The sequence below is a fragment of the Thamnophis sirtalis genome, unplaced genomic scaffold (assembly GCF_051295495.1).
Source record: "Thamnophis sirtalis isolate CommonGarterSnake01/CBP01778 unplaced genomic scaffold, rThaSir2_p1.2 scaffold_6, whole genome shotgun sequence".
Lineage (NCBI taxonomy): Eukaryota > Metazoa > Chordata > Lepidosauria > Squamata > Natricidae > Thamnophis > Thamnophis sirtalis.
In genome coordinates this window covers 123,699,836-123,721,633 of record NW_028261386.1, presented here as the reverse complement: position 1 = coordinate 123,721,633, position 21,798 = coordinate 123,699,836, and the positions used below count along the sequence as shown (strand labels likewise).

Below are 21,798 nucleotides of genomic sequence, written 5' to 3'. Positions count from 1 at the left end.
ATATCTCCTTTTTCCTGCAGGAACTTTCGTCCAGTATCAACTTCAGCATTATCTAATCCAGAAGCTTGGATGGAGAGGTAGCCTGTGGGCCTATAGCGCTATGCTAGGTATATGCGTTCTGGCTGCCTTTGCCTACAGGCCCCTTCAAAAAGGTATGTATCTGCTTTGGGCATTTTAAATTAAATATCTCCTTTTTCCTGTGTGTGTGGGGGGGGGGGGGAAGAGAATCCATATTGGGTAAAATAAGGATACAAAGTACCCCAAAGAGTTCTTTTCAGGTTTCTGAATTTTCCTACACAATTACTCAGACAAAACACAACTATACATCCCTGCCCCCCCCCCCCCCCCAATAAATAAGTAGCAACACGGGAATGAAAAGAAAGTAAATCCAACATTTAGGACAACTATTGGAACCATGCAATAGTGTAGAAACAATTGGAAAAGAACTGAATTTTAAATTATTTATGCTTTGTAGCTCAACTGAGTTGAGACCATGTTTTTCCTGTTTGGGAGTTTGACCTTGGGATGGAGAGTCTTGGAGGGGAAGCACCAACCACTGAAACCAGAGATTGACTCTTCTTCCTCCCTCCCTTTTCTCTTCCAGACATGGATCCCAATGAACAGCTGCAACCATCATGGTCTGATCATGGTGAGCCTTTATTTCACTAGCAAACGCTATTTGGCTACTGGCTTGGTGATGGCTGGAGGGGCTGCAGGGACGGTCATCCAAAATCAACTGCAGCCCTTTCTGATCCAGAAGCTGGAATGGAGAGATGGTTTGCGTGCGTATAGCGCTATTGTCACACATTTCTTCTGTTTTTGAAAACATGCTGCCCCTTCTCGGTTCTTTTGAATCGAGCAACTGGCAGATAGGTAGGTCATTGTTACATTAAGGTTTCCAGCATAGCTTTGATATATTGTACTGCAGTTTTGTTTATAATTATGTCTTGCTTATTAACAGTCTTTAAGCAAATGGTTTAAACTATATGTCAATGCTCTTGAAATCCACAAGAATTGGTGTCATTTACATCAGTAAAGCATACAAGTGAGTTGATAATATTTTTTTTACGATATTTTTTAATATGTTTAATTAAATGCATTTGTCTTTTTAAGCTTGGGTTGGATCAATCAGCCATGCTGTTATGATGACACTTGCTCCCCTGTCCGGAAAACTCGTGGTGAAATATGGAGCCGCCAAAGTGGCAGTAGTTGGCGATCTGGTGACCATAGGTGGTCTGGTGTGGTCATCCTATGCGGAAAAATTTAAAACCCTATTTTTCAGCCGTGGAATCATTGTTGGCGTGGGATCAAGTCTGGCCTACGCTCCAGGTAATGCTTTACATTAAAATCAAATTTTGTCACACATTTCTTCTGTTTTTGAAACAGAAGGAGGAGGGGACAGGGATAACGCGGTGCCCAGTTCAGGAGCGGAAGGGGATGTGTCACTGCCATGGGCGGGGGTGGTGGCGGGAGCTTTGGCAGCTTCACCTCAGCCGCAGTGTCAGACGGCAAATCTGGCAGTGCTGTTGGAGGAGGAGGAGGTGGCGGCAGAAGATATTCTGGTGGCAGCGGGGGCTTTGGGGCTTCACCTCAGCTGCAGTGCTGGGCGCAAGCGGCTAGGACTGGCCGCCCACATAGGACCTCCCTGGGCTTGCTTTGCTGAAAACGGGGCGACTGGTGCTAGTTTGAGCGGCCGGCGCAAACTACCGTCAGTCGCCCAGTGCTCAACAAAACAAGTCTGGGGAGGTCCTTTGCGGGTGGCCAGTTCTAGCCGCACCTTAGAGGGGGTCTTCCCGGAAGTTAATTGCTTCCAGGTTCACCGACCAACTGGTCCGCAAGGACCGGTAGGAACCCACCCCTGATACAGAGACGCTGCAGTTTAAATAGGCTTTTCCTTTCGTGGAAATAGAGGTATCAGAGTCCATCAAACAGTCCAAGTCATAAACAGATAAGACAGTCCGTCATCAATGTCTTTCAGTTAAGGGATAATCCAAATAACATAGTCCATAATCATACAAACAGTCGGTTTGCTAACTGTTGCAAAACTTACACTAGCTCACGACACTCAGATCAGATCAGCCCAGCATCTAACAAACAGAGAGCTAGCAGTCATTCTGGCTCCCCCTTATGGCCGATTGAGGAAAAACAGCAACCAATCACATTTTACCGTATGATTTAAAGAAACAATTACAACATTGCTACATGATTTATATATTGCCAACCCAACTGTTAGATTAAATTCCTAACAAAACTCATTAGAAATAGTAGCATGGTTTTTAATTGTGTCAGATGAAAAGCAACGTTTAAGCTTTCTCCTTTCCCAGATCCCTTTTTCATGTTAAATAAAACAGAGGGTGATGTGACTGGACTTCAATATAAAACAACTACTTTCAATTTCTCTTTGTTTCTTGATAGGTCTCATAATGGTTAGCGTTTATTTCACCAGGAAACGCCATTTGGCTACTGGCCTGGTGATGGCTGGAGGGGCTGCAGGGACTGTCCTCCAGTATCAACTGCAGCCCTTTCTCATCCATAAGCTGGAATGGAGAGGCAGCCTAAGGGCCTATAGCGCTATGTTAGCCATATGTGTCATTGCTGCCTTAGCCTACAGGCCCCTTCAAAACGGTATGTATCTGCTTTGGGCATTTTAAATTAAATATCTCCTTTTTCCTGTGTGTGTGTGTGGGGGGGGGAAGAGAATCCATATTGGGTAAAATAAGGATACAAAGTACCCCAAAGAGTTCTTTTCAGGTTTCGAAATTTTCCTACACAATTACTCAGACACAACACAACTATACATCCCTGCCCCCCCCCCCCCCCCCAATAAATAAGTAGCAACACGGGAATGAAAAGAAAGTAAATCCAACATTTAGGACAACTATTGGAACCATGCAATAGTGTAGAAACAATTGGAAAAGAACTGAATTTTAAATTATTTATGCTTTGTAGCTCAATTGAGTTGAGACCCTCTTTTTCCTGTTTGGGAGTTTGACCTTGGGATGGAGAGTCTTGGAGGGGAAGCACCAACCACTGAAACCAGAGATTGACTCTTCTTCCTCCCTCCCTTTTCTCTTCCAGACATGGATCCCAATGAACAGCTGCAACCATCCAGCGACAGACCCTAGAACATCCTTAGGGACCCCTGGAAGGCGACTTTGTTTGTCCTTGGTTGTTGGTTTTTTCTCATTATGATGATATTATTGTTATTTAATTCTATGTCCAAAAGAAGAGTCTTAGCTGAAGTTTTAAATATTAATTTGGTTGTTACGTTTCATTTATTATTTCTTGCTTACTTATTTTTTTAATTAAAATATTACATTGGTACTTCTTTTGCCCCAGGATGAATAGCTGCAGTGGGTGAAATCCATTCTTTACATGCCAGTTAAAGCCTTTTTCCCTGCAGATAATTTATAAACTCTTTATCGTGGAGTAATATACAAATGTGAACAGACAGTTGGACAAAGGCTTAATAAAATTCTAACCGGAGTTGGATGTGATTTTGTTTTCAAACCTGATCTTTGTCGATTGATAAATGTCATATGAATAGTCTATAAATACATCAATATTCCTAAAAAAAAAATACTGCCCTAAGTTATTGAAACCTTTATAGTGATCCTAGAATAACATAATGAAATTTACAACAAGGAAAAACCGAAAGAAGGGTTATACTTTGAATAAAGGAGAATAAAATTAAAATTAGAAAGGCTCATTAGTCTTGATGAGAGGAAAAAGAAAGATTAATTCCAGGAAGTATTTTCAAAGGTATTGTAAATCTTGTTTGTTTGTGTGTTTATTGGATTTATATGCCGCCCTTCTCCCAGAGGACTCAGGGCAGCGTACAACATTAAAAAAAAAAAAAAAAATTACAAAAGTTAAAAAGGAAATTAAATAAAGTATCCAAAAACAAACCCAATTAATATTAACAATACAATTTTAAAAATTAGATTAAAATTAATAATTACATTAATCATTTATTTTATTCTGTTCAGGCCAGGCCGTTTTGCTGGAAAAGCCAACTTTTTAGGGCGCGTCGGAAGGACCGGAGGTCGGGGATTATACGAAGCTCTGGGGGCAGCTCATTCCAGAGGGAAGGTGCTCCCACAGGGAAGGCTCTCCCCCTGGGGGTCTCTAGCCGACACTGTCTGGCTGACGGCACCCTGAGGAGGCCAACTCTGTGGGATCGCACTGGACAGTGGGAGGCTACTGGTGGCAGTAGGTGGTCTCGCAGGTACCCTGGATATTCTTATCGCATAAGAAAAACTTCCAGTTCAATTTATGACAGCCCTGAAGGAAAAAATGGTTTTCTAGAGATAAGTCAGATCTATATAAAGAAGAAACAGTCTGCCTCAGAGGAATTCAAAAATGCTGAAGGATTTATGAGATTTGTCAGAACATTGTACATCAGACTAATTATGTCAATCATAACAAAGGACAATAAAATCTCACAGCAAATAAATTATGCACAGTTGGCTCTAGTCTATTTTCAAATCAAATGATGATGCAACAGCATACAAAAAGATGGTCTTATTGCTATAGCAATTAGCTTTTGGGCAGAACAGAAATGTAGAGAAATAGGAGACACAGAAAGAAGATGCTAGCTAGTATGGTGGCTTTTAAAAATGTATCATTTATGTGTGTGTAACAGGAAGATTTGTTGTTATGCAGTAGTGAATCACAGAGCAGGAATGGGACACAGGACAGAGCATGGGGTGTAATAGTAATATTATTTACATGTTTCTACAACAAAAATATTTTATTCTGTGCTTGATTTCTGAAAAAGAAAAGCAGAAGAGGCATCTATGGATCACAATTTCACTAAGATTTGTTGATCACTAATTATGATTGCAAGATGCAATGATTCTTCAATTTGGGAGAGAACTGAACCAAAGTATTGCTTGGATAATTGCTGGTGAATAGGAAGTTCTTCATCAGCCTCCAGTTTTAAAATTCAGGAACCTATTATGACCATTTAACTTATTTATTTATTACATTTATACATTGCTCATCTCATTGTTGCAGTGATTCCGGGCAGCTGATTTTCATCCCTGTGTTTACTAATTATCCAAACGAAAACAAAACTGCTAATTAAAATTACTTTTATGTAATCAAAGATTAGATAAGCATATGAAATAATGAAGCAGGAAAATAAAAAGAAGCAAAGGACATCACAATTCTCCCAGAAAAGTGCACAATATTACAAAATATAAACTAAAAGGTAAAGATATTAATCTAATGCAATCAACTGTTGCCACATTTTAACTGCAATCAAACAGTATTTGGCTGCAATCCTTGCTATATCTTCCATTGAAATTTCCCTAGTAAACCAAACAAAAAAGTTTCACATAAAGAGACTGGGAAAACCAAGCATATGTGGAAAGAGAGCATAGGTGTCCCACAATTAATGAAAAGACACGGATTATACTTTCCTGCCAATTTCCTATAGTTGCCATATCATTAACACCTTTCTGTGGATTCGCTTATTGCTGTGATGCCAGCAGGATCACATTTACACAAGAAATAAATGAAAAGTTTATAAATAAGTTTCAAAATAAAAGGCTGCTATATTTTTGTTGATATTACAGTATTCTAAGATTGTATTATACCTCTGGAATAAAAAATGGTTTGCTTTCTGCTAAGAAAGAAAATTCCTGAATTTATCTACTTTTAAAAAATCCGATCTTTGGGCTTCTGGGGGAGGAGGCTGCCGCCGTCGGGAGCTCAACGGAGCTCCTCTCAGGGTTCTGGGCTGTATATCTTATAAGATCTATAGATCTCTCCCCTTTCTGGCAGAAAGGGGCAGGGAGAAGGTCAGTCGTTAGGATCTCTTTGTAATTCACAGCCTTTTTTTTCCGCTGTGAATGGAGAAGAGGTTCAACATTAGCTGAGCTTTTACTCCAGCCAGTTCTTCGCAGCTGCTTTTTTGCAGCCCTAGGCAGGTTGCCCCCCCCCCCCCCCGGACAAAGCTAAGCTATTTAAAAATTAATCCGGGCGGGGACCATTCCTGAGGAATTTTTTCTATTATTATCCAAAATACCAGCTTCAACTTTGTAAAAGGCTCCCTTTTCTAGCTGCGTCACAAGATGGCGATCTTATAGCTTTTGTGTTTGATGTGACGTACTTAGTCAGCCCTACTCTCCTGAAGGCTTCTCCGTATTAACTGTTAAAAGATTAACTGAGGGGAGCAGAGACTTTGATTGTTGGCTTGCTTGATTGCTTGTTTTTTATTTTTATTTTTTTGGAATGGCTCCCAAATCTAAGCAGAAGCGCTTCCTTAATAACATATCTCAAAAAATTGCTATGAAGTCGCTGCCCTTGCCTCCTACGCCCTCCACTGGAGATTTGTTAACACAAGAATTTCTTCTCAAAACGCTTAATAATTTCAGACAGGAAATTAATCAACTGATATCGGATTTATATGATCAATTTGATGCTAAAATTGCTCAAGCAAAGGAGGATATGATCGGAGTAATGACAGTCATGACAGATTATATTGCTGAAACGGAGGATAAATTGGAACTTTTGGAAGAAACCAACTCTAATTTGACATCTAAAATCCAAACGTTACAACAGGAAATTGAAAATGCTCAAAAACAACTTGTCATGATAAATTATAATAAGACTGCGTTTGCAATAAGAGTTAGAGGACTGCGTGAAAAGGAACAGGAGAATTTGAAACAGATCTTCTTTGAGGCTCTTAGCCGCTCGGTGGGAAGTCCGGGACTTAACTTTGATTGGCAGATTCAAAAAATTTACCGCCAGAATTCGTGGGTAGCAAAACAGCGACAGCTTCCGAGGGACATAATTATATACTTTACCACAAGGGAATCCAGAAATGTGATAATACAGAGGCTTTACAACAAGAGGCTGAGAATTGATGGACAGGACTTGATTGTTTTTAAAGAAATACCATCTCAAATATTAAGAGCAAGGAGAGACTACATTTTCTTAACTGAAGAACTCAGAAATTCTCAGATTCCATACAAATGGGAAGTCCCAGCTGGCATTACAGTTACATTTGAGAATCAAAAACATCGCTTTAATTCTGTCTGTGAAGCCCGAGAATTTTATTACAAGACTCTGAAGGTGGGACTTCCTGATTCATCCGGACCTGGAGAGAGACAAGGAGAAGGAGAAGACAAGCAGCGGGATACGTGGCTACAAGGCGGAGGGTGTTGCTTTCCTCTTCCGGAAGGGCAGAAGAGTAAAGAATAAAGACTTAGCGATGCTTTTAAAACTTCATGATTTCTGCCTGGTATAAAATGGAAAAGTTGTATATCGATGATGAGACATGGAGGCTGAAAGAAGCGCTGCTGATTGTGGACACATATTGTATATAAGATTTGGAATTGGAATTGGAATTGATTTTATTTGTAGGCCGCCCTTTTCCCTGGGGGGACTCAGGGCGGCTCACAGAAACCAGGGAGAGGGGAATACAATACAATACAATACTACGACAACAACACATAATAAAATAATACGCAACATGCATACAACATTCGGGCGGGGTAGTGGTCCTTATCCCCAGGCCTGACGGGCGAGCCAGTTCTTCAAGGCTGTGCGGAAGGCCTGGACGGTGGAGAGGGTACGAATCTCTACGGGGAGCTCGTTCCAAAGGGTCGGGGCCGCTACTGAGAAGGCCCTCCTCCTTGTGGTTGCCAGCCGACATTGGCTGGCCGATGGGATGCGGAGGAGGCCTAACCTATGAGATCTTATAGGCCGTAGGGAGGTAATTGGCAGAAGGCGGTCTCTCAAGTATCCAGATCCACTGCCATGTAGGGCTTTATGGGTGGTCAATAGCACCTTGAAGCGCATCCGGAGATCAACAGGTAGCCAGCGCAGCTCGCGGAGGATAGGTGTAATGCGGGTGAATCGGGGTGCACCCGCAATCACTCGCGCGGCTGCGTTCTGTACTAGCTGAAGTCGCCGGATGCTCTTCAAGGGCAGCCCCATGTAGAGCACATTGCAGTATTCCAGCCTAGAAATCACGAGGGCCCGAGTGACTGTTGTGAGGGCCTCCCGGTTCAGGTAGGGTCGCAACTGGCGCACCAGGCGTACCTGGGCGAATGCCCCCCTGGTCACAGCCGCTATATGATGGTCGAATGACAGCTGTGAATCCAGGAGGACTCCCAGGTTGCGAACCCTCTCTGAGGGGTGTAAAATTTGACCCCCCAGCCTGAGTGTTGGATTAATGGCCGAATTTTTGTTTGATATGTTTGAACTCTAACTCAAATTGCGCATGAATTATTTTCCTAGGCGAGGAGAGCGGAGATCGCGATCTTCTTGAGTTGTGGTCTGGGACGAACGGAGTTGGGAGGTGCGTGGGAGATGGAAGGGTAGCGAAAGCTTAACTAGACTACTTGGGGCTAGAATGCAAGCTGATGTTTGTATGAATTGCTATTTCAATATAAGGTTAAGAAAGATTAGTCAGAGAGTCTCCAGGAAGGTGGAGTAAATATGTGAGGAGCAATGGACGCGGATAAAATATATATGTGGACATGGGTAAAGGCAGGGTGGAAGGTAAAAAATTTACACGTGGATGTGGGTAAGGACAGAATGGGAGGTGTTGGAAATGAAAAATGAAAGAAGTACTTGAGTTTAATGGTTTTATAGAAAGGTTTGGATATTTGGATAAAAAAGAGATAAATTAAAGGTCTGAATAGATAGATAAAGCAATGAGACCTTTAGTTGGGGAACCCCAATTGATTAACTTACCTGGTTCTAATATAGTTTGAAACCCTGCAAGTAATAAAATAACCGAAATTTGGAATGAGCCACATTGTTTAAGATTTACAGATGATGGGAAGCTGTGTTAATGTAGTGGGTTTATTGATCTTTCTTGTTTTTCTTTTTTTTGTGTGTCTTTTTCTTTTCTATTTTTTACTATTTCCTTTTTTTTGTTTTTCTTTTATTTTTTATCTTTTAACTTTAAAGTTAGTTGGTTTTATTATACTCCAGTGCTTGTTAAAGAACTATGCCGGGTATGGGACCTGGGAAGCCGTAAGGGGGTTAGGGAGGGGGGATTATAGGGGGGAGGGGGGAGGGGGGAAATACAGTTTCAATTCTTAGAACAATAAGAATCCACTTGTATACTGCTGCTTGCTTTTCTTTTCTTTTCTTTTTCTCTTTCATTTTCAAAAAAATAAACTGAATAGATTAATTGTAGGGATACACCAAAGTGAGGAGTAGAGGGAAAGAAGAGGGAGAAGTAAAGAGGGAGTGAGAGGGGAATGTAAGGAGGGTGAGATGGAGGGAGGGGGAGATGTCTGAGGGGGAAGGGAAGTAGAAGAGGGGAATGCTGGAGGGGAGAAATGAAAGTTGGAGGGGGAGAAGAAAGGGTGTATGGGGGATTGAAGTGTTATGTTGGGTTTTTTTTATGGTGGATTTTTTCCTTTTTTTTGTTTTTAGGTTACGCACAGTATATAAGTGATTGTATAAAATGAAAATGAAAATGAAATAAATAAAATGTGTTGAACGAGAAAAAAAAAATCCGATCTTTGAAATAAACTGAGATATCGCAGAAATTTAAGTTCTATTCTCTATAACAGTTTCTGGATTTATCAGAATTTCACAGGTGGGCTGTCAAGACTCTTACATAATGTTTGTCACCTGTGGATGAATTGGGTGACACATAAATTGGGTGACACATAAATTAAATAAACATGTATTTATTTATTTGTTGGTTTTTCTTATTTTCAGAGCATCAGAGTGTAACTCATCCAAATTTATTTTAAAGTAGATATTAACAGAAGTATGGAATTGTTGTGATCTATGAATAAAGCAAAGCCCCTGTGAAATAATTTAAAATAAAAATAAAAATATGAATAGGCAGTTTATTCAACATTCTATTTCACTGTACTTAATTCTGGTGTTTCCTTACAATTTAGAATCTATGTAATTTGTTAAATGTTTCAAAAAATTAAGTTGTGTTTATTCTACAAGTATGCATAAATTGTAGCTTTAAAATGGCACCATCTTCTACTTAGGTTTAATGGGACTTCTCAAGATTTAAGAAAGTACTTTGGAGGTAGTGCTTGCAAAACCATTCGTGGATCAAATTACCAAAAAAACCAACAACATTCCAGTGATGTAACCTTAAACACTTCTGCTTTTATTGTTTGCTGAGTTTGTCTGCTGATAGATCCAGTGCCCTGTCAAGTAAAAGAAACCTATCATTTGCTGATCGATGATTCAACATCTTGTTTCTTTATGGTTGATTGCTTAGAATCCTTCAAACACTCTTGATATTCTTTTGGGATTTAAAAGTGACTAGATTCTTCACTGTTGGTAGAGCCAGTCTTGTAGGCTGGTGAGATGTTAGATTTCTCCATATGAGTTTGTTGATTCTCAGAACAAGAAATCCAAAGAAGCTTATACTCCTGGACATTGTCCCAAGTTTAAACATTATTTTAATTAATACAGAATACATAATAAACTCTTGAAATATTTGCTCCATTGTTTTAAGAGTTACATAACTCCACTTATAGAAACAGGAACAAGAATAAATGCAAGTTACGGACTGCATATCATATAAGATTTAAGTTTATACTTTTTGTGTTCCGGGGCCCTTTCATCAATTTCATAGCAAATCTGGCCAGTATCTATTTTACTATTCTTCAAAATCAGGGATGAAGCAGGTTTTTTTGAGTTTTTAAATTAATTTCTTGTTGCAGAAGAACCTATAGTATGGAGGCGAAAGAGCGGCCCTGCCGGAGCGATAGGCACAGAGCCATTTCCTGCCAAGGACCCGCGCCTTCAATGTCCCCGCGAAGTGGCCGGTGCTTGTCAAGGAAACCCCGCCCCTCGCCCGCCCCTTTTCCTCTGGCCTCCCGATGGAGGACAGAACTGCGTTTCGGGCTCTTTGCAGCTTTTGTCATGGAACGTGGCTTGTGGACTTCAACTCCCAGAATTCTGGGAGTTGAAGTCCACAAGTCTTCAAGTGGCCAAGGTTAGAGACCCCCTGATTTAGAGTATATACAGAGGAGGAGACGGGAGCCTGCTCGCTTTCAGACGAGGCCACGTGGACTTGAATCGTGGGACCCGGCCTGAGTTTTTCGCCAGGGTAAAGCGGCGTTGGATCGCGATCGATCCTTGCAACAGGTCTAAGTGAGCAACTAGTAGTGGTACTGTTATTCTTTTTAGCGACGCCCTTTCCTCTTTTTGACAACCTCTGCAAACTATAGTGGAACTCTATGGGAAACCGCTTTCTCTTGGGACGTGGCTTTGATCCATAGGAGTAGGTCCTATGAGGCGGTTAAGCCTCTTGGAAGTCTACTTTGGCTCCTAGTGGCTGCATAGATAAACCTTGATGCGCTCTTTTTCGCAACACTATAAGTCGGTTTTGCAATGATTTTCTTCAAGGATTTTTTTTTTTTAAGCGTCCTAATCATTTGTCAGCGACCTCGGATTCTCTCGAGGTTTTTTCATCTAATCCCCTGTGTGGCATCACCCTTAACGCACTATTTTGGCTCAGAACTGCAAAAATGCCGTTTGCTGAATTCACACGCGCAAAACCTAAGCAAACGTATTATGCCTTAAGTAGATGGTCATATTCGGGGTGCGACTTAGGCTTATTACCCATCCTTGTGACTATGTCTCACACCTTACAACCCCTGGGGGAGTCCCCCACAATAGTCTCACCTCGTTCTCTGGACGGTTAACTTCTGCCACTTAAGCTGAGGAAGCCTGGCTTTTGGTTCCAATATCTTTCTCCAGGATGAAATTGTCCACACCTTGATTTTTCTGGGCTTCGACCTTTGAGTCTCACACCGTCCAGGGACTTATCTCAGGGCCAAGTCCAAAAGTAGGCAGGTTATGGTCATTCTGTCCCCCTTTCTCTGAGTTGGCTGCCTCTGGATGAATACACAGCCAAGGTACCTGGCCAGATATAATTCTTAGGAACCATTCACTCTCCCCTCAACTGCCAACTTACATGACCTGGAGGCCTCCCCTTTGATTTGTCCCTCAGGCAATGGGGGATCCAGACATGTTTGCCCGCATTCTCCACCAAACTCTTGTCCCCAAACCTGGGTTCTTGCTCAGTGTCGAAACCGATAAGTCACGGGACACAAGGTGTGATACAGAATTATACTTTTATTTTGGTACTAAGATATACAGACCCCAGTTTGAAAAGCTAGCCAAGGACCAAGATTAGAATCTTACACCAGTTTTTATAGTCAAGGGATGGTCGCATTCAACCCTTTGCCCTCCCCCTCATATGCAAGCAAAACAGATAATACTGATTGGTTATTTGGATATAGGAGTTGAGATATTGCACAACATCTCAACTTCTTCCACTCTGCTTTCTTTTCCATCCTACCAGTGAGTGAAAACCATATCCCCCAGTTCAAAATCCCTCTGGGGTTTCTCACTTGCTGCTGTGCAGATTTCACATTACAAAGCACTTGAAATTTTAAAAGAAACCATTTCTGCACTTACAAAAGGAAAACCAACAAGAACAAAATTATTCCAGCCCATGCATAAGAAATAAAACACAAATTTAAAAAGTCCTTGGCGGAATAAACATAAAATAGTATTTTTCATTGTAACGATTATAGTTTTCTTTAACTGTAAGTATTTTTTTGTAAAACATAGCAAGATAGCAATACGTGTCTAGAAAATGGAATTCTCTCCGCTTTTCCTAGGCCTTGCGGAACTGGCTGACCTCGCCTGACCTCACCTTGCGTGAGAGAGCAACCCGGTCCCTGAACCAGCTGCTTCAAATCTATAAAAGGCAGATCCCATCCGAGGTGAGTTTGTTGAGGAAGCAGCCTTTCTTACCCCTGGATGAGATGGGCTTGCTGTTGGGTTCCAGAAGGTATTTCTTGCTTACTTATTTTTTTAATTAAAATATTACATTGGTGCTTCTTTTGCCCCAGGATGAATAGCTGCAGTGGGTGAAATCCCAAAACAACTGGAGCCCAATTTGGACCCCATCGGCATTGACAATCTCACCATCAGTCAGTTGCCAAAGGCCGCCTTCCTTGGAAGAGCTGACATCCAGTCTGAACATCTAGCTGACTGTGTGAAGAACCACAATTCCCCCCCTCCCCCATGAGGCAGGACCTTGACATGGTTGTGGGGCTTGTGTGCTCTGAGGAAGATTAGGGCTACACCTCAGGTTCAACCATACTGAACAGGACTCATGAGAGGAATCGGACAAAGAGTGTCTCTCCCATAAACAATAGAGGAAAGCACATAGAACAGAAACCCAGATTGGCTCTCTAGTTGTCCAGGTCAAGAAGGACCATGCCAGGGCTTCAAATTCTTGGACATCTGGTGGAAAATGACCTGCAGGACTCAGAGATGATGGCTGAGCATCCAGGACTGGCAGCTGATGAACAACTGGAAGGAAAGTGTTTTTCCTGACTCTCCCTAAGATGGCATCCAGACTCAGCAGGGTTTTTTTTTCCCTGCTGAGAGATTCCTGGTTTCCTCACCTGAACTGGTTCTTTTCGTTTTTCTTTTTATGTACTTTTTATGTAGTTTTATTTAACTTTTGGGGCTTGTTTGTAATTTTAATTACATTTTTTGGAGGTTTTGAATAAAATAAAAATTTGATTAAAAAAAGAAATGATATGACAAAAAGTATAAATGAAATCTTAATGAAAGATTCAGATTGTAGCTGCCATTCATTTGTTCTTATGTGAAATAAAAGGGTCTTGTTAAGTCCTACTGATAAAAATTATCTATTTTTCTACTAGAGTTTACTTATGCACTCTATTAGGAAATCGTAGATATTGTTCTAAAAGCTGGATGGTATTTTTAAAACAAGATCAAAGTAGCTTTATCTAAGAATTGGTATACATGTTTGATCACAAAATCCTATTTCTTCAACTATCCCGCCTGTATTAATGACAACATAGAAAACTAGATGAGCAAGGACCAATTGCTATTCACACCTCCTCAGTTTTATGAGGCATTATCTTAATTAATTAACTTAATTATGAGGGAGTACCGTAGTTAATACTTTGCTGGATCAAGGCATTCCCGCAAACTATTAAGGAAGTGTAAAGATAAGTGCAAATAAAATATGGCACCAGGCTAGAAAGTGGAAGATCCTGAGTTCTAGTCCCACCTTAGTAATCAAAGCTGGGTGACTGTCGGTCAGTCACTATACCTTCTACTTCACAGGGTTGTTGTTGTGAGGGGAAATAGGAGAAGGAAGGTGTGTTTGATAGATTGACTGCCTTGAGTTGTTTATAAAAATAAAGGAGTAGTAACAAATAAATGACCTTGGGGAGAGAAGGAGATGCTGCTGCACAGGGAATAATCAGATAAGGTGGGGGAGCCCCCAGGTGCATAACTGGCACAGAAAGAACCTCAGAAAGGACCCTCCATCATTTTTCAGGCTTTCAAAAGAGTTGGTGGGAGAGATGTACTTTCAGACTTTCAAGATTATCTTATGTATCCTTCCAATAAAGTAGAGTTACCTCATTTGGTCATATTTCCTATCTGGTGTACCTGGGAGGTGATGAGTGGGGGGACTTGCTACCTTGTGTGCCAGGTGAGTTTGGCCAGAGCTGGATCTGGGATCTCAGATGCGGCTGCTGCAGACTTTTGAGGTGCTTCTTCTTGTTTTCCCTCATCTTCTGAAGAGGGGTGACTTTCTCAGTTGGCTGTAGTGGTTTTTCTGCACATGGTAACTGTGGTCCATCTCAGCCACTTCATGTTGCAGACTCTGGAGGTGCTTCTTAATGTCTGTCAGAAAGTTCCTCGCCTCTTTGAGGTTTTTCTCAGTCAGCCTTCTCTTACTTGAGATGGACACTTGGCTAAGTAACCTCGTGCAGTTCTTTGTAGAGTTCTTTAATGTATTTCACCAAAGATTTGTTCTCTAGCTCTAACTGATGGCATGATCTTCTGCAGATCGTCTGTTGTGGTCTTAAGTTGATCCACTTTCTCCTGGAGATAGCTGTGCTGATCTTTCATCCACTGATTATCTTTCTGGAATTTCTGGGTCTGAAAGTCAAAGGAGTCTCTCAGTTCATCAACCTGGAAGTTGGGACCATCAGTGGTCGCTGAGAGATCATCCAAGGATATTGGCCGTACGACCATTTCTTCCTTGTTGCTGACCTGTTTGACAAATGGAGACACAGTCACATCCTCTCTCAGTTCAGGTCTAATTTTACTAACCTGCCTTCTCAATTCTGGCTTTTTCCTAAAGTTTTGGAGTCCATCATCTTCTGCTAGCATGAGATGCAGCAGGAGTGGATAACCAACAATCTGCAGAGGGGGGTCTCCTGACGAAGGATCCTTTCAATATAATCTACCCAGATCTCAACTAAAAACCATCAGGTTCAAAATATCATATTTGAGCCACATCAAGTGAAAATCAGCTCTCTGGAAATGCTGGTAAAGGTGGAAGGAAAGAGAAAGGGAGGAAATTTTAGGGTAAGGTTGGTGGATTTGATTACTGTGTGGATGGGTGAACTTTTGGGAGACCGGAAAGTCCAGACTGGGGACAGGTCATCTATCTACCTCTGTGGTCACTCAGAGTCCACACAGTTTCCATGCTGTCAATCAATGCAGACCAAACTCCCTGGAGAAGTCTGCAATGCTGGGAAAAGTGAAGGATCACCCATAAGCAGCTAAAATGAGGCTGGGGGAAGGTTGGGAGACCCAGAGGACCAGGTTGGGGACAGATCTCTATGGAGAAAATTGATCTATGGGCTACTAGGCATCAACATTCAACTTGATGACACATAATCAATCTATCAGTCAGGCAGGCAGGCAGGCAGGCGGTTAACTTACAAGGTCCCTTTCAGCTCAAGGCTTCTGTTGTCTACTTCCTTTTCATTGTTGCCTTAACCTACAAACAGGGAACAGATTAGGGTTAATGCAATCAAATGACAAAAGCCTAAAGCAGGGGTGTCAAACTCAATTCCATTGAGGCCTGTATCAGGGTTGTGTTTGACCTCGGGGGGGCGGGTGTGTGTGGCCAGGGTGGGAGTAGCCAGTTCGACATCACTCGTGTCAAGAGGCACCCCTCCCAGGCTCCGTTTTGAGCAGCGACAGCCTCCTGCAGTGCTCTACCAGCGAACTAGGGCTTAGTAGGGCCACTCGCGGCCCTCTCAAGCTCCGTTTTTGTTGACAGAGGCGCCATGGGCCAGTCCGCTATTTGCAGAGTGTCCTGCGGGCCGGATCTAAGCATTCTGCAGGCCAGATCTGGCCTGTGGGCCTTGAGTTTGACACCCCTGGCCTAAAGCAGTATAACTTTGTATAAAAACACAAACTTGGCCCTTTTAAGGCTTGAATGGTCTTCAACTCCCAGAATTCTGCTTGCTAAATGGCTGGCTGGGAGTTGAAGTCTCCCATACCTTAAAGGGGTCTAGTTTGAGAAACGCCAACAAAATCCCTCAATACTGGTCTCTCTTCAAACTATCCTGACTTCCCATTTGATTCTGAATCCAACTCAAGGCATCTCATTGCTCAAAAAACCCCACAGGAGTCGGTATCAGCTCTCTATCAATTTGACTGTCTTTGTATTGCTATAATTTCTGATAACAGGAAAAGGTGGTGACCTTTGGAATTAAGACAGACACCCCCCCCCTGCAAATACTTACTACGAGTCCCATCTCAACCATGAAAGCCCAGTGAGTGACCTTGAGCCAGTCCTTCTCTCAGCCTTCACAAGGTTGTTCTCTTGAGGATGAAGAAATCTTAGATATGTTCACTGCCTGGAGCTATTTAGAGAAATAATAAAGGTGGTGTAAAAAATCCAAGTAATAAAAAATGAAAACAAACGTTCAGTTGCCAGGCCAAGTGTGTTATTGGGAAATAACTACTATCTGGCCAACAAAATCAGAGTTTAGTAATTTCCCCAAATCATTAAGCAGATCAACCTCTAGCTTTGTGGTTGCAATGCCCACCCAACTGGGACAGCCTGAAGCCATTTTTTTGGCCCCTAAACATTGCAGGTTTTTCCGAGTGCACTTCACCGCCACAAAGCCAGCCAGGCCCAGCCCCTTTCTGGTGACAGGAACTTTTGACATGATGGATGAGGAGTTTGGTGACAGGTATGGAGGCTGCCAACATGGCAGGTATCAGCATGTCTGTGAAGTTTAATGGAATCCCCACTTTTCTAATCTTCCCCCCTTGGTTCTGCCTTAAAGTGAAGGGTCTCTCCCTCCTGAGGAGCCCAGGCGAGGGAGACCCTGCGATGCCCCCAGTGCCAGCCATCCAATCCAGCCACTTTCCAGGGATGTTGAGCAGAGCCTCCATTATATGGTCCAGACTCCCCAAGGATGCTGGAGGTTGCCATGGCGAGCTTCAGCCAATGAGCTTAGGAGGAGCCTCTGACATCATAGGCCAAGGCTTTGATTGGCCTGGACCTGAGATTTAAACAATAACCGCCAACTGGCTGCCTTCCCTTGAGGGTATGGGTTATCCATTGATGAGCCAATCCTGAAGGGGCTTCGAGCCCCGAATTGGCTTCAGCCAGAGCGGCTCCCTCTGAAAGGGAAACCCTCGGTCACCTGGAGAGGTTGGGGAGCCCCAGATTCCACCCCTTCTCTGGGAGTGAAATTAAAATCTTGTCCCTTGGAGCATAATCTGGTGTTAAGAGATCCAGAGAATCCAGGTTTCCCTCTCTAGGCCCAAATGATGAAAGGGAAATATGCATAAAAGAGATATGATTCATATTCAAAAGGCCTTGTGAGAAGGTGCCTGAAGAAACCCATGAATCTTTGCAAGCTTTAGCTATCCTACTCACTGTCTGCGTTGGCCAGATATGGCTTCAAGGCCAGGTGATAGACTGCCCCCAACAGGCAGTGAGAGGGACAGCTAAATCATGGAAAGAACCAGTGGAGAAGGACCCTGATTGCTGACTGGGGAGGTTTTGGAGCTGAAGTCCACTCTTCTTCAGGTTGCTAAGGTTGAGAAACATGCTCTAATAGATCTTGCACTGGGCAGTTGGACAGATGACCTCTAAGGTCTCTTTCAACTCCATTTGTCCATTATTCCCTGCTTACCTTTTTATGGAAGGAAAAACAATCCTCTCTAAAAAGGGACTTGAGCAACAAAATGGAGGATGTGGGGTCTTTGCCAGTTTTAGCTGTCCTACTCACTGCCTGCAGAGGCCAGGCATCACTTAAAGGCCAGACTATAGAGTGCCCTCTACAGGCAGTAAGAGAGACAGCTAAAGATGGCACAAGCCCCACAGGGTCCTCCATTTTGTGGCGGGAAAGAGGGAAATTGGCAAAGGAGAAAAGTGGAGAATTGTGGAGTATTTTCTGTGTGTGGAACCTTCTCTCTTCTTTTGGCACCTTGAATAAAATCCATCTTGGTTTTGTTGTCCCCAAAACTGGGCTCTTGCTTAGTGTCGAAGCAGATAAGTCAGGCAAGGCAAAGAAATGAAGACAAGAGAAAATGTTTTATCAGAATTTATATTCCTCACTCTCATGTCCATTCCATTCACACCAGAGTCCTATCTCCACATAGGACATTATGGTTAGCCTTTATTTTACAACAAAGTGTTCATTTGCCACTGGATTAGTGATGGCTGGAGGGGCTGCAGGAACTTTCGTAAAGAATAAACTTCACTAGTATTTCATTAAGACTTTTGGATGGCGAGATATTTCGCTTTTGTATAGTGCAATTCTAAGCATATGTGGATTTGCCTACAGGCCTCTTCAAAACCGTATGTATCTGCTTTGGGCATTTTAAATTAAATATCTCCTTTTTCCTGCAGGAACTTTCGTCCAGTATCAACTTCAGCATTATCTAATCCAGAAGCTTGGATGGAGAGGTAGCCTGTGGGCCTATAGCGCTATTCTAGGTATATGCGTTCTGGCTGCCTTTGCCTACAGGCCCCTTCAAAAAGGTATGTATCTGCTTTGGGCATTTTAAATTAAATATCTCCTTTTTCCTGTGTGTGTGTGGGGGGGGGGGAAGAGAATCCATATTGGGTAAAATAAGGATACAAAGTACCCCAAAGAGTTCTTTTCAGGTTTCTGAATTTTCCTACACAATTACTCAGACAAAACACAACTATACATCCCTGCCCCCCCCCCCCCCCAATAAATAAGTAGCAACACGGGAATGAAAAGAAAGTAAATCCAACATTTAGGACAACTATTGGAACCATGCAATAGTGTAGAAACAATTGGAAAAGAACTGAATTTTAAATTATTTATGCTTTGTAGCTCAACTGAGTTGAGACCATGTTTTTCCTGTTTGGGAGTTTGACCTTGGGATGGAGAGTCTTGGAGGGGAAGCACCAACCACTGAAACCAGAGATTGACTCTTCTTCCTCCCTCCCTTTTCTCTTCCAGACATGGATCCCAATGAACAGCTGCAACCATCATGGTCTGATCATGGTGAGCCTTTATTTCACTAGCAAACGCTATTTGGCTACTGGCTTGGTGATGGCTGGAGGGGCTGCAGGGACGGTCATCCAAAATCAACTGCAGCCCTTTCTGATCCAGAAGCTGGAATGGAGAGATGGTTTGCGTGCGTATAGCGCTATTGTCACACATTTCTTCTGTTTTTGAAAACATGCTGCCCCTTCTCGGTTCTTTTGAATCGAGCAACTGGCAGATAGGTAGGTCATTGTTACATTAAGGTTTCCAGCATAGCTTTGATATATTGTACTGCAGTTTTGTTTATAATTATGTCTTGCTTATTAACAGTCTTTAAGCAAATGGTTTAAACTATATGTCAATGCTCTTGAAATCCACAAGAATTAGTGTCATTTACATCAGTAAAGCATACAAGTGAGTTGATAATATTTTTTTTACGATATTTTTTAATATGTTTAATTAAATGCATTTGTCTTTTTAAGCTTGGGTTGGATCAATCAGCCATGCTGTTATGATGACACTTGCTCCCCTGTCCGGAAAACTCGTGGTGAAATATGGAGCCGCCAAAGTGGCAGTAGTTGGCGATCTGGTGACCATAGGTGGTCTGGTGTGGTCATCCTATGCGGAAAAATTTAAAACCCTATTTTTCAGCCGTGGAATCATTGTTGGCGTGGGATCAAGTCTGGCCTACGCTCCAGGTAATGCTTTACATTAAAATCAAATTTTGTCACACATTTCTTCTGTTTTTGAAACAGAAGGAGGGGACAGGGATAACGCGGTGCCCAGTTCAGGAGCGGAAGGGGATGTGTCACTGCCATGGGCGGGGGTGGTGGCGGGAGCTTTGGCAGCTTCACCTCAGCCGCAGTGTCAGACGGCAAATCTGGCAGTGCTGTTGGAGGAGGAGGAGGTGGCGGCAGAAGATATTCTGGTGGCAGCGGGGGCTTTGGGGCTTCACCTCAGCTGCAGTGCTGGGCGCAAGCAGCTAGGACTGGCCGCCCACAAAGGACCTCCCTGGGCTTGCTTTGATGAAAACGGGGCGACTGGTGCTAGTTTGAGCGGCCGGCGCAAACTACCGTCAGTCGCCCAGTGCTCAACAAAACAAGTCTGGGGAGGTCCTTTGCGGGTGGCCAGTTCTAGCTGCACCTTAGAGGGGGTCTTCCCGGAAGTTAATTGCTTCCAGGTTCACCGACCAACTGGTCCGCAAGGACCGGTAGGAACCCACCCCTGATACAGAGACGCTGCAGTTTAAATAGGCTTTTCCTTTCGTGGAAATAGAGGTATCAGAGTCCATCAAACAGTCCAAGTCATAAACAGATAAGACAGTCCGTCATCAATGTCTTTCAGTTAAGGGATAATCCAAATAACATAGTCCATAATCATACAAACAGTCGGTTTGCTAACTGTTGCAAAACTTACACTAGCTCACGACACTCAGATCAGATCAGCCCAGCATCTAACAAACAGAGAGCTAGCAGTCATTCTGGCTCCCCCTTATGGCCGATTGAGGAAAAACAGCAACCAATCACATTTTACCGTATGATTTAAAGAAACAATTACAACATTGCTACATGATTTATATATTGCCAACCCAACTGTTAGATTAAATTCCTAACAAAACTCATTAGAAATAGTAGCATGGTTTTTAATTGTGTCAGATGAAAAGCAACGTTTAAGCTTTCTCCTTTCCCAGATCCCTTTTTCATGTTAAATAAAACAGAGGGTGATGTGACTGGACTTCAATATAAAACAACTACTTTCAATTTCTCTTTGTTTCTTGATAGGTCTCATAATGGTTAGCGTTTATTTCACCAGGAAACGCCATTTGGCTACTGGCCTGGTGATGGCTGGAGGGGCTGCAGGGACTGTCCTCCAGTATCAACTGCAGCCCTTTCTCATCCATAAGCTGGAATGGAGAGGCAGCCTAAGGGCCTATAGCGCTATGTTAGCCATATGTGTCATTGCTGCCTTAGCCTACAGGCCCCTTCAAAACGGTATGTATCTGCTTTGGGCATTTTAAATTAAATATCTCCTTTTTCCTGTGTGTGTGTGGGGGGGGGGAAGAGAATCCATATTGGGTAAAATAAGGATACAAAGTACCCCAAAGAGTTCTTTTCAGGTTTCTGAATTCTCCTACACAATTACTCAGACACAACACAACTATACATTCCTGCCCCCCCCCCCCAATAAATAAGTAGCAACACGGGAATGAAAAGAAAGTAAATCCAACATTTAGGACAACTATTGGAACCATGCAATAGTGTAGAAACAATTGGAAAAGAACTGAATTTTAAATTATTTATGCTTTGTAGCTCAACTGAGTTGAGACCATGTTTTTCCTGTTTGGGAGTTTGACCTTGGGATGGAGAGTCTTGGAGGGGAAGCACCAACCACTGAAACCAGAGATTGACTCTTCTTCCTCCCTCCCTTTTCTCTTCCAGACATGGATCCCAATGAACAGCTGCAACCATCATGGTCTGATCATGGTGAGCCTTTATTTCACAAG

The 21,798-nt window shown here is 42.6% G+C and overlaps 3 long non-coding RNA genes across 3 annotated transcripts; 2 read left to right on the top strand and 1 right to left on the bottom strand.

Moving 5' to 3' along the window:
- The first annotated feature begins 92 nt into the window (after positions 1-92).
- Positions 93-13,607, top strand: LOC148045183 (uncharacterized). The gene is made up of 2 exons (XR_015697092.1): positions 93-152; positions 12,876-13,607. It is a non-coding gene; the product is annotated as an uncharacterized LOC148045183 (long non-coding RNA).
- LOC148045184 (uncharacterized) lies at positions 2,465-3,497 on the top strand. The gene is made up of 2 exons (XR_015697188.1): positions 2,465-2,625; positions 3,079-3,497. It is a non-coding gene; the product is annotated as an uncharacterized LOC148045184 (long non-coding RNA).
- Positions 13,608-13,756: 149 nt separating the features above from the next.
- LOC148045182 (uncharacterized) lies at positions 13,757-16,679 on the bottom strand. Its single transcript, XR_015697091.1, has 3 exons — positions 16,560-16,679; positions 15,748-15,805; positions 13,757-15,069 (listed from the first exon to the last, which is right to left on the bottom strand). It is a non-coding gene; the product is annotated as an uncharacterized LOC148045182 (long non-coding RNA).
- Between the last annotated feature and the right edge of the window lie 5,119 nt (positions 16,680-21,798).